Source organism: Arachis duranensis, chromosome 7 (assembly GCF_000817695.3).
Source record: "Arachis duranensis cultivar V14167 chromosome 7, aradu.V14167.gnm2.J7QH, whole genome shotgun sequence".
Taxonomy (NCBI): Eukaryota; Viridiplantae; Streptophyta; class Magnoliopsida; order Fabales; family Fabaceae; genus Arachis; species Arachis duranensis.
Genome location: NC_029778.3, coordinates 68,580,997 through 68,594,010, shown reverse-complemented (window position 1 = coordinate 68,594,010; position 13,014 = coordinate 68,580,997). Strand labels below are relative to the sequence as shown.

General features: G+C 31.1%; 2 non-coding genes across 2 annotated transcripts; both read right to left on the bottom strand.

Moving 5' to 3' along the window:
- Positions 1–6,181: 6,181 nt before the first annotated feature.
- Positions 6,182–6,292, bottom strand: LOC127741015 (small nucleolar RNA Z278). Its single transcript, XR_008001870.1, has one exon. It is a non-coding gene; the product is annotated as a small nucleolar RNA Z278 (small nucleolar RNA).
- Positions 6,293–6,345: 53 nt separating this feature from the next.
- LOC127741012 (small nucleolar RNA Z223) lies at positions 6,346–6,438 on the bottom strand. Its single transcript, XR_008001867.1, has one exon. It is a non-coding gene; the product is annotated as a small nucleolar RNA Z223 (small nucleolar RNA).
- Between the last annotated feature and the right edge of the window lie 6,576 nt (positions 6,439–13,014).

Below are 13,014 nucleotides of genomic sequence, written 5' to 3'. Positions count from 1 at the left end.
ATTCCGTATTATTAAATAATTTTACTTTTTTATACACTCATACATCGAAAAATTAGATAAAAATTTGAGTATCAATATAGTTCGGATATTTTAGAAAGGAATTGTATTTTATTAGAAACGTACTTCCAAACAAGTTACTCTATGAATTGATTCCATATGATGAAAAAAGTTAAATTGCTTCTCATAATGCATCTATATAAATTTAAATCAAGATATTTTTTGGATTGATTACATGACATACATTTAAATTATTTGATTTCTCAGAATATATCTTTTAATTACAAAGTTAAAAATTATTTATCTCTTTGCTAACGAGACGTTTTTTTTCAAGAATTTAAAACCTCTCGTTAGCAACTTAATTAAGTAAAATTCATCTTATGTAAAATATTTATTATGATGTGATCATGTGTTGATTTTCATTATAATTTTTTAAAAAAATAAGGAGGTAATTATTATTAAAACAAAAGAAAATGGTATATGACTCAAGTATGTAAGGGTCACATAAAATTTATAAGTAACACTAAAAATTAGAGTTAGACAAAAGAAAAATAATAAAAAAGTTATAAGTCACTAAAAATAAAAACTTACAGGTAAAAAATTTAGAATGCGTTTAGTTTGTATTTTTATTTTTAATATTATTTTTGTTTTAGAAATTTTGTAAAAAATTAAGAGATGAAAATAGAATTTTTTTTGTAAAATTTTAAAAGCAAAAAATACTAAAAAAAAAGAAAATGAGATACAAACGAAACACATCCTTACTATCAAAGTATAAAAGAAAAACATGAAAATATAGCTGTCCACTTACTCATAGAAGATTTTTCTCATGAAAGATTTATTGCCTAAAAATATATTAGCTTATCTGAGGAACTATAAAATAAATCGTCAAGTTTTCCCCCCACATATTAAAGATAAGGCTGATTTCATTAATGATGATAGGAAACAGATCGATGATTGTCTAATACAGGGAAGAAAAATACAATTAAAGACATTAAAAATAGTGTAAACAAGATTAGTACTATACTATGGCATACCATACTGTATGAGGAGGAGTCATGAAAGAAGAATAAAATAAATAAAACTCATAATTGCAAAAACGTACATAGTCGCCACGTGAAGGCGAAGGGTTTGTTCCCTTCTTCCTTCCGCCGTGGTTTGCATGGTTTTCTCGTAGCGTCAATCAAAACTCACATTGAGCGTCAGAACGTGCATGAAAATGACAACAACGACCAAAATCATGAGAACTTCATTGCCTCCCAGCTCCCAGTTCCTGACGAGATCGACCTCTGCCCGAACCTACAAGATCTAATTCTTCATTGCTCCTTTACCGATCGATAATAATTAACCAATTAAATTTTAAATTTCGTAAATAAGTTATTGATGCTAGTTTTTACCTTATTTTTTTATTTTAAAATAAACTTAAGAACTAGGTCATCGATGTTAATTGATTAATTAAATTTAAATTTTATAAATAAGTTTTCCAACGTCATGCCCGTCGGAAAAATATTTAATTTATTTTTATTTCTTTAATTTAAAATAAATTTAACAACAACTACCGTGTTTGGGAATAACTAATTAGATTTTGGTATCGTGTGCCTTAAAAATATAGGTTAAGTATATTATAAAAAATATTTTAATATTATTTATTATAAATTTTTTTATATTTTTAATTCATAAAAATAATAAATAATATTAAAATATTTTTTATAGTATACTCAACTTATGCACTTAAGACACAAAATAGCAAAATTGTAATTAAGAATTTTCAATTAAAATTTTAAATTTCACACGTAATTAATTTATCAACAAGCAAACTATCACTAAAATCTGATTAATGAAAATATTGTATTTTACGTTCGATCAATACATCTAAATCATTACACCTTACCCTATCACTAAAATCTGATTAATGATAAAAATATTGTATTTTGGGTTCAATTATTAATACATCTAAATTATTACACCCTAACTTTCACTGCAAGATTTATGTTTAGTTGAAGGAATTTTTGGGTGAAAGGTTTTAAAGATCTTCACAGTATATTTTATTTACGGTAATTTATGAAACTTTTATTGATAATTAATTTATGATTAAAATTTAAATTTTTTTTAATATCTACTTTTCTCTATTTGCAAAAATGAGAGACTGAGTCAGTTGAGAAGAGAATAGTGATAAAAACCCTAAGTTCTCTACCATTATTTTCGTCGCCGTTGTTGCTGTCATTTCTGCCACTATTACCACTGCTATTTCCATCACGATAGAAAGCTTCTGGAACGAGCCACTTCTTCTATCAACACGCTTTCATATCTGTTCGTTCTATACTGTCGTTGCTGCTGTTGTTGTCATCGCAGTTTTTACTGATGTTGCCACTATAGTTTTTGCCATCGTTGACATCGTAATTGCCGCAGTAGAAAACTTTTGGATGAGCTACCTCCTTTATGAACGTGTTTTTATATCTATTCACTTTCAAACTTTTGCTTCAATGCCACTTTCTCTCACTCTAATTATTCCTTCGAACTATTGCTAGTATTTTTTTTTCTTCTTCTTTCCTATTAATTTGCTGATATTTTTTCTCTATTAACAATAAATTTCTTCTCTATCTCGCCTCCTCAATTCTGTTTGATTTTAACTGAAAAAAATATTGAAATAATTGTGAAAATTGTTATAATCTCTTAAAATATTTTAATGGTTGATTATATAAGTAATATATGCTCAGAAAGATATTTTCTAAGAAATATTTATTTCTCTCTTATTGATTTATTATGCTTCATTAATTATTGTGTTCAAAGAATTTATACTGCTTACTATCTACTAGTGATCAGTCATGTTTAACTGTTTATGTAGTTTATCTTTTGGTTTGATTGTATTTTATTGTTATTTTGATTACCAATTTTATTTTTTACTATTCTTGATCGCCTAGTGGTGGACGAAATTGTGATCCTCAAAGTTGGTCTCTTTGTACTTGTATGAAATTTTAAATATTGGCTCTATCAAAAATACTCCAAAGAGATCATGGTATGATGAATTGGGATCTTAATAATTCCTGGTAATGGTACGTGTGATCACAACTCCGTTCAACTTAACCAGCAAGTGTACTGGGTCATCCAAGTAATACCTTACGTGAGTAAGGGTCGATTCCACAGAGATTGTTGGTATGAAGCAAGCTATGGTTACCTTGTAAATCTCAGTTAGGCAGATTAAATGGTTTATGATAAGTTCGAAAATAAATAATAAACAGAAAATAAAATAGTAAATAGTTACTCATATAATTCCATGGTGGGAATTTTAGATAAGCATATGGAGATGCTGTGCTCCTCTCGAATCTCTACTTTCTTATTACATTCATCCAATCCTTCTTACTCCTTTCCATGGCAAGCTGTATGTAGGGTATCACCGTTGTCAATGGCTACATCCCATCCTCTCAGTGAAAATGGTCCTATGCTCTGTCACAGCACGGCTAATCATCTGTCGGTTCTCAATCAGGTTGGAATAGAATCCCTTGATTCTTTTGCATCTGTCACTAACGCCTAGCCTTCAGGAGTTTGAAGCTCGTCACAGTCATTCAATACCGGAATCTTACTCGGAATACCACAGACAAGGTTAGACTTTCCAGATTCCCGAAATCCTACTCGGAATACCACAGACAAGGTTAGACTTTCCAGATTCCCATGAATGCCGCCATCTATCTAGCTTATACCACGAAGATTCTATTGGGGAATCTAAGAGATATGCGCCCAGCCTAAAGTAGAACGAAAGTGGTTGTCAGTCACGCGCGTTCATAGGTGAGAATGATGATGAGTGTCACGGATCATCACATTCATCAAGTTGAAGTGCAACATATATCTTGGAATAAGAATAAAAGAGAATTGGATAGAAAATAATAGTAATTGTATTGAAACTTGAGGTACAGCAGAGCTCCACACCCTTAATCTATAGTGTGTAGAAACTCCACCGTTGAAAATACATAAGTGAAAGGTTCAGGCATGGCCGAATGGCCAACCCCCAAAAGATGATCAATAGTCTCCTAAGATGAAGAATAAAACAAAACTGAGACCAAAGATGAAACGTGGTCAAAGATGACTAATACACTAGTAAAAAGTCTTATTTATACTAAACTAGCTACTAGGGTTTACATGAGTAAGTAATTGATGCATAAATCCACTTCCAGGGCCCACCTGGTGTATGCTTGGGCTGAACTTGATCTATCCACGAGCTGAGACTTTTATTGGAGTTGAACGCCGAGTTATAGCGTGTTTCTGGCGTTCAACTCCAGGTTGTGACGTGTTTCTGGCGTTTGACTCCAAACAGCAGCATGTACTTGGCGTTGAGCGCCACTTTACGTCGCCAATTCCCGAATAAAGTATGGACTATTATATATTGCTGGAAAGCTCTGGATGTCTACTTTCCAACGCTTTTGAGAGCGCGCCATTTGAAGGTATGTAGCTCCAGAAAATCCATTTTGAGTACAGAGAGGTCAGATTCCAACAGCATCAGCAGTCCTTTTGTCAGCCTTTTTCAGAGTTTTGCTCAAGTCCCTCAATTTCAGCCAGAAATTACCTGAAATCACAGAAAAACACACAAACTCATAGTAAAGTCCAGAAATATGAATTTATCATAAAAACTAATGAAAACATCCCTAAAAGTAGCTTGAACTTACTAAAAACTACCTAAAAATAATGCCAAAAAGCGTATAAATTATCCGCTCATCACCTAGTAGTACTGTTGTATTGCAAATTAATGGCCATTGTGCTTCAATTTTAGAGTTATATATTATTAGCGATTATTATGCTTTAATTCTATACTGTGGCATCTACTTGCTATATGTTTTCTAAGTGAATTCATGTACATGTAACAATCTGAATTATGTTTTCTAAGTGAATTCATGTACATATAACAATCTGAATTTTTATGCTGACACGATATTTTTTAAAAAATGTTATTTTCAATAATTAACTTTATTTTGATGAGACAATTTCAAATTTTGAAGTAAATAAATGATAATATAAAATTATTATTATGTTATTAATTTATTTTACATGCTATAATTATAATCGAGCCAAGATAATAATATTATTATTATTATCAAGTCCAATTTTTGTCGATATAAATAATTATTAATATTTCTTGATAAGTTTAGAGTTGTTAATACTTTATCAAATATCTTTTATTCTTAAGTTACTAATAGTATTTATATTAGTAACTCATATATATTTAACCCTATATATATTATTACTTGTGTTCTAATATATTTGATTTTCATAATTATTCGTTTAAGATATTTATAACTTAAACCCCTTATTCAACAGTTCCAAAACTTGACACTTAGCCACTATATTATCACTACAAGAAAAAGCAATATTTGTAACAAAAAAATTGTTGCAAAAAATCAGAATTTTAAAATAAAAGAATTTTGTAACAAAAAAATGGGTCGTTGCAGTATGTCCCGTTATAAAAAGTTTTTGTAACAAAAAAAGGAACTGTTACAATTCAAAATAATATTTTGTAACAAATTTTTCTAATACAAAATACCAAAAGTCATTACAAAAGTGATAACAATATTTGACTTTTAAAATATTTTTCGTAATAATTTAAATTTTTGTGTCATAATATTTTGTTACAAAATACTACTTACTTTTGTAACATTTTTTATTCTTAGTTACAAAAATAAAAAGTTCATTTTAAAACATTTAAGTAAATAATTGATATATCAATTAATTTTTTAAACATGCTAACTTAACATTTATATAATATATAATCATATAGATAATTAGAATATCTTACATGTCATTAAGATTCTTTTACAATAAAATAAGTTCTAAAAATTCAACTAAACACAACTTTTCCTAACATAAAATTGTATCATATCGAATTTATAATTCTTGACTCTTCTAGCATATTTCAATCAAGTTGGCATCAATTTTGTACCCCTAAAAATATGAACAATGAAAACTAAAATTAAAAAACAACACATAACACTATCTTCATCAAAGTAAAAATTAAGTTAGAACTTACAAGTTAAAATTAACTAATTCTTTAAGAATCTATTCTTAAAGTTTAAAAATAGCCAATTAAGAATGTAAATTATCAAGAATTAACAATTCAATATATAAAATCAGGCTAATTAATCATAGTTCAATTTATTGAATTTACATAAGTATCAATTGTAAACAATCACTATCAATTGTCAATTCATTAAATCATAATTCAAATGAATACAGCTTCACCAAGTAGGTTCTCCCTGTAAACAGGGTCTTGGCTCCACAACACCTCAAATAGTTGGGTTGAATCATCACAGGTTATGGTTGGCACTCAATTAACATGCATTAACAACTTAAAAAATAATAAATGTAGAAAGGCTCAGAAATATAACAGCTTCATCAATCACAATATTTTCAAAAGTAAAATTGGCATTTGAAGCTGAATTATTATCCTCATAGCTAACCAGAAATACATCAAACAGAAAACCCAAAATCAAATGTTTATTAAATCAGAACTCAACGTTTGGATAAAAGATTTATTGCCATGGAAGTCATTACTTAAAGTATTTTATCAACATCCTTCAGAATATCGACTACAACTGCATGCATGTCCTCCCTACTAGGTTCCTTCTTGGATTTCTTACTACCTTTTCCTTTTCCTAACTTATGTCCCATTTTTCCCCCAACCAAACACCTGAGAAGGGAAGTTTCCAGAAACAGTTTGACAAGACTACTTAATCAAAGTTAACAAGTTATAAAACTATTTCGCGTAAACAATAGAATGCTAACAGAAATAGAGCAAGCACTACAAATAACATCATATGTAAATTGGGAAAAATACAATCAATTAACCTTGATCCTTCACTGAAGATTTTAACAGATTCTCTATTTGTTTTTTTGCTTGCAGCCTTTCACTTAGTATCTGACTTTTCACTAGAGGTTTTCTGCTTCTTGGATGCCAAAAGCACTATCCTGGTGAATAAGCATGTCAAACCCAAATCCTCCAGATATGCACGGAAGAGAAAAATAAACAAAATTGGTCTATTATGAACAAAAATAAAAATCCAAATGGAAAGCTAAGATTATCATTTGCTTTCATAATTGACAGAATGCAGAAACTTAACAAGAAAGCCAAGTATCTCCAATTATCTCAAGGAAAAATAAGTGCCAAAACCAGCAAAACAACTCAGCAGAAGCTGCCAATAGTTAGAAAGCAACTTGGTTGAGCTACTGCATTCACAATAATATATGGTTATGGAGTTTTCAAATAATAATAATAAATAAACAGAAAATAAAGATAGAAATACTTATGCAAATCATTGATGGGAATTTCAGATAGGCATATGAAGATGATGTGCTCCTTCTGAATCTTTGCTTTCCTACTACTATCATCCAATCCTTCTTATTCCTTTCCATGGCAAGCTGTATGTAGGGCATCACCGTTGTCAATGGCTACATCCCATCCTCTTAGTGAAAATGGTCCAAATGCTATGTCACAGCACGGCTAATCATCTGTCGGTTCTCGATCATGCCGGAATAGAATCCATTGATTCTTTTGTATTTGTCATCACACCCAACAATCGCGAGTTTGAAGCTCGTTATAGTCATTCAATCCCTGAATCCTACTCGGAATACCACAGACAAGGTTTAGACTTTCCAGACTCTCATGAATGCCGCCATCAATTCTAGCTTATACCACGAAGATTCTAATTAAGGAATCTAAGAGATATGCGTTCGGTCTGAGGTAGAACGGAAGTGGTTGTCAGTCACGCGTTCATAGGTGAGAATGATTATGAGTGTCACGGATCATCACATTCGTCATGGTGAAGTGCAACGAATATCTTAGAACAGGAATAAACTGAATTGAATAGAAAATAGTAGCAATTGCATTAAAACTCGAGGTACAGCAGAGCTCCACACCCTTAATCTATGGTGTGTAGAAACTCCACCGTTGAAAATACATAAGTGATGGTGGTCCAGGCATGGCCGAATGGCCAGCCCCCAAAAATGTGATCACAGGATCAAAAATACAATCCAGGATGTCTAATACAATAATAAAATATCCTATTTATACTAGACTAGCTACTAGGGTTTACAGAAGTAAGTAATTGATGCAGAAATCCACTTCTGGGGCCCACTTGGTGTGTACTTGGGCTGAGCTTGAGCTTTACACGTGCAGAGGCTTCTTTTGGAGTTGAACGCCAAGTTGTAACGTGTTTTTGGCGTTCAACTCTGGTTTGTGACGTGTTTCTTGCGTTTAGCTCTAGAATGCAGCATGGAACTGGCGTTGTGTGCCAGTTTACGTCGTCTAATCTCGAATAAAGTATGGACTATTATATATTTCTGGAAAGCTTTGGATATCTACTTTCCAACGCCGTTGAGAGCGCGCTATTTGGAGTTCTGTAGCTCCAGAAAATCCATTTCGAGTGAAGGAAGATCAGAATCCAACAGCATCAGCAGTCCTTTGTCAGCCTTCTTATCAGAGTTTTGCTCAGGTCCCTCAATTTCAGTCAGAAAATACCTGAAATTACAGAAAAATACACAAACTCATAGTAAAGTCCAAAAATGTGAATTTAGCATAAAAAATAATGAAAACATCCCTAAAAGTAGCTAGATCCTACTAAAAATTACCTAAAAACAATGCCAAAAAGCGTATAAATTATCCGCTCATCAATGCACGCGACCTTGTTCTTTTCTAAAGGTTTTGTTTTCAAGTCTTTCACATTCCCAACAAGCTCGTAACCTTCCGAGATGCTATTTCACCCAATTTCGTCCCTTAAATGTTAAATTGATATAGAACGCCTTGCAAATGAGAGTAAGCTATGGGAGAGGGTAACTTGTGGATGAAGAAAGGGGATGTTAGGATGAGTATAATGAATGATGATGATATAAGTTGTTGAGGAGGATGGTGGAGTGATGTATATGTCATGAGCTAAATGGCTGACTATGAGATGAGCCAAATGGCCCTGTGTGATAATGATTATGGCTGATTATGAATTGTGAATTGTGAGCCGAATGGTGGAGATGAATGTTAATATATGGCTATGATTTAAATGCATATATGCTGAATTGTTGATTATTGTTATTGTTGCATTCCACCTATCTGAGATACGAGTTTTTCTGGGTGAAAGCAGTGGCTAGCCACCACGTGCTCCAACTTGCGAGTTGGATTGCGTCGGGTGCGGGTCAAAACCGACAAATGAGCTCATTACCTGCGATAGGACTAGGCATGCATCATCCTTGTTTGTGCATTTACATTTTACTTGATAATGTGAAATTGTTTGTGTTTGCCTTCTTCTGTTTGTGTATTCTTTAATGCTATTCTGAAATGTTGTGACTGGTTATTTCTCTGTAATTATTGTATATTTGACTGTGAATTAATTAAACTGAGACAATCTTGACTTAGCTGATAACACCCGACCTTATTAAGAACCTCCAGTTCTTACCCCTTCCTTCCTTCCCTATCAGATGTGACTAAGATTTTCTCTGATGATGATATTTGATGCTTGGGAGCTGAGAATGAGGCTTTTAGGAGTTTTTTGTGTTCGCCCGACTTTTGTGTTTAGTCTCTCACTTTTGATTAGACTCACTGAGAGAGTAGGATGTTCATAGTTGACTAGGCTAGTTTTCAGGTGCCAGCTTGGGAGCATCCTATAGTATACATGATGTATATTATCTCTATTTCTAATGTTTGTGTTATTTCATCGTACTTATTTAATTATTTCAGTTTTTTTTCCGAAAATTCGAATGTGCGCTAGTACGATTACATGCTTAATAATAAATACTTAGTTAATTTTTAGGGAAGTAAATTAGTGATGCTTGATTTTCAGTATGATCATCATGTACTGAAAATTGGGTCATTACAGTACACATGCTAGAGTGATGGTAGTTTATTAATTTGTTCCTTTCATTTTGTTGTTTTGAGCACTTAGTACAAAGTACAATTTGCAAGCTCTGGTATGCTAATTAAGAATGATGATGTTAAATGCTAAATGCTCTGTGTGTTGTAGGTTTTGATGAAAAAATTTAATAAGTTGTGATTATTGCATTTCAACACTTCACTTTTTTACTTCTATTGAGATTTGTTATCTCAAAAAGTCCAAGCTTATGTATTGGTTTCAATTCTTAGTTATGTTTTTCTCTTGTTAGGCGGATATTACTACGGAAAAATAAAGTCTCCTCCGGAATACCCATATAAGCATCCTGGAATCAGGTGATCCTTCTTTCTACTGTATGCTTGTCAATTCTTATGTTATTGAGTCATTGTGTGGTTTCTATATCATAGCATGACTACAACCTAATGGACAATTCTTGATGCAGAAAAATATTTGCTTATTTATGAGTGATTATAAGTTCTTTTATCTGATATAGCACAAGTCAATTTACATTATGAGATTTTGGTTTTGATTTAATATTTTTGTGTCTTGCTACCATTGTAATTCATCCTGAAGGATGGAATCATATGTGGTATGTTTCAAAGTCAGACTGATTTTAGTTATGAAGTTCTGATATGTGATTTGTTTTTTAATTTATGGTTTAACTTTTGGATCGACTGAATTTATAATAAGAATTTTGATGAGAAACATGATTACTTTTTAGACTTCTTAAGGAATTCTAAGGTGGTTCCTTTGGTTCATTCTAATTGGTATAGTCCTTTTGTGCATTAATATTTTATTATCAACTCTTTAAGAGTCTAATATACTATATTTGTATCCAACATTACCACTTTCAGAGAAGTAAGTTTAATTATTTGATTACCTTCAAGAATTCATATGAATCCCTATTTACTGAATCAATTTCTTTTGATAGTTTCATTATTTGATTAAAAACTCAATCTAAAATACAATTGAAAATGTCTAAAAAATTTGGGGCAAAAGTTTTACCATTAGACAACTAATACAACTCTTAGTTCTTATAGTGATAATTTCATTGAATTTCTCAATCCAAATGAAGAGCTGTGTTTCTAAAGGACCTTTGTATTTCCAAATAAAGGATTAATCTTGGCAAGAGATATGTTTGCATGAAAATTTGTACAAAATTTTACCAAAGGTAATATTTTAAGTTTTTTAATTTATTATGTGCTTGACAGTATTATGTTTAATTATTAGTATAATGTCTAATTATTTTTTGTGTACTTAACAATTTTGTGTTTGTTGATATGCAGTCATTCCAAGGAGCAAATACATAAAAAATCCATTGAAGTTTGTAGATGAGAGGAATAACAACAATGCTTCTCGTTCACTTCAATCTCAAGCACCAGTAGCATTTCATGAAGTCACACGTTGATCTAACTCAAAGTCTTCATCTGTTTGGAATGTGGAGATAATTGGTATAAATTTATATTGCATAATTAATTAATGTGATTGAAGGGTAGTTTAAATCATTTATGCTATTAAGTTGAACATGTCCTGATCTATAATCAAAGCGTGTCGCTAGCTTAAAAAATTTGTAACTCTTAATATTTTATATTTGACTTTTGAGGATAATTGTAACAATGAAGTTTAAAAAATTGGATAGACATACATTATTTATGAATGTTTTTAATAATACAGTGTATTTTATTTTCTTTAAGACTCTACAAATACATAAAAGAAGGCTAAGATCAATGTCAAAGATGTTTGCAACATACTTAGGAGAGACCGTGTAACTGTAGAGGTTGATGAAGAGGGTGCGGCATATGGTAAAGCACAAGGTTTATTTACTTCCTATTATGGTATATTAGCAACTAATGCATGTATCTTTTCAATTAGATTTGAAAAGTGGTCAGGACAAGAAAATGCTGGCATGCCTAAGTCTTTTAAGGATGAGTGCTTTGATGTAATGATAAAGGTAAAATTCATTCTATTTAAAACTTCTATTAGTTCAAGTACTTATTTATTTATTTATCTTTTATTTGAAGCCCCACTTCGATTTTACAAGCATAGAAAATATTGCGTGTAGGTATTGCCTTTAAAGTATTGCAAAGAAATGGGAAACATATAGACAAAGATTGTGAAATAAGTTATATGATTCAACCACGAGAAAAGAAGTATTGGTGAATAACGTACCTGATGATGTTCTAAGAGATCAGTAGACTTGGTTTGTAATTAGCGACTAAAACTGTCTACAGTTGTAAGACACTAAATAATCCATTCAATTATTGTTGTACTTTAATAAAAAATAAAAAACTATTAATTGAAGTTATTGTATTTATTTTAGGAGCTTTCCATGAAAAATATGAAAAATCAAAGCAAGCAAACAATTCCTTACACTTTTGAATCTAAATCCAACTTTCAAAGGTAACATGAGATGGTATATATATATATATATAAACTTGGTACATGTGTAATTTTACTTGCATTATATATGTTAATTAATTGTTTACCCCTTTATTCCTTTTTTTTAGTATTTGGTAACAGGAAAGAAATCTAGTAGAGAAATGATATATATTGAAACACATAAGAGAAATGATAGGTCTTTTGTAAATAATGAGGCATTAACTATAGTGGTCAGTGTTTTGTAAACCTTTCTATTGCAGATTTGTTAGTTAGCTAACATCTTTGCTATCTTATCTTATTTTATTTGTATGTGATCATCTGAAACGGGATTTGATTAATTAATTACCATGAAAATAAGGTTTGAGTTCAGTATTTGAAAAGCCTGCAAGTAACATAAAAATATTTATAAACTAGAAATGATAAAGCTTAAATAAGTCAGATCAGTGTTATATGAACAGACAATTACCATCACTTGATCAAACAACAAAATTTATTATTAACCCATGATAGTCATTATAAATGCATGAATAATTTCCATGACATTATTAAAAGTAGAAAGAGACAATACCAAATAATTCAAGTGCTCCTAGATCCAAAAGTAAAAGATGATTGCCAATCCCATCAGTCACAAGTATTCATTTTCTTTTCGACAAAGCAGGGGTTAATAATGTTGCATCTTTCTTCATCTGTTGCATGTATATTTTGTATCCTAGAGCTATAGCTTGTTTGAAGGAAATGGCTAGAGTAGAATGTGATTATTATTAGGGCTTTTTTCCTTGTCTTT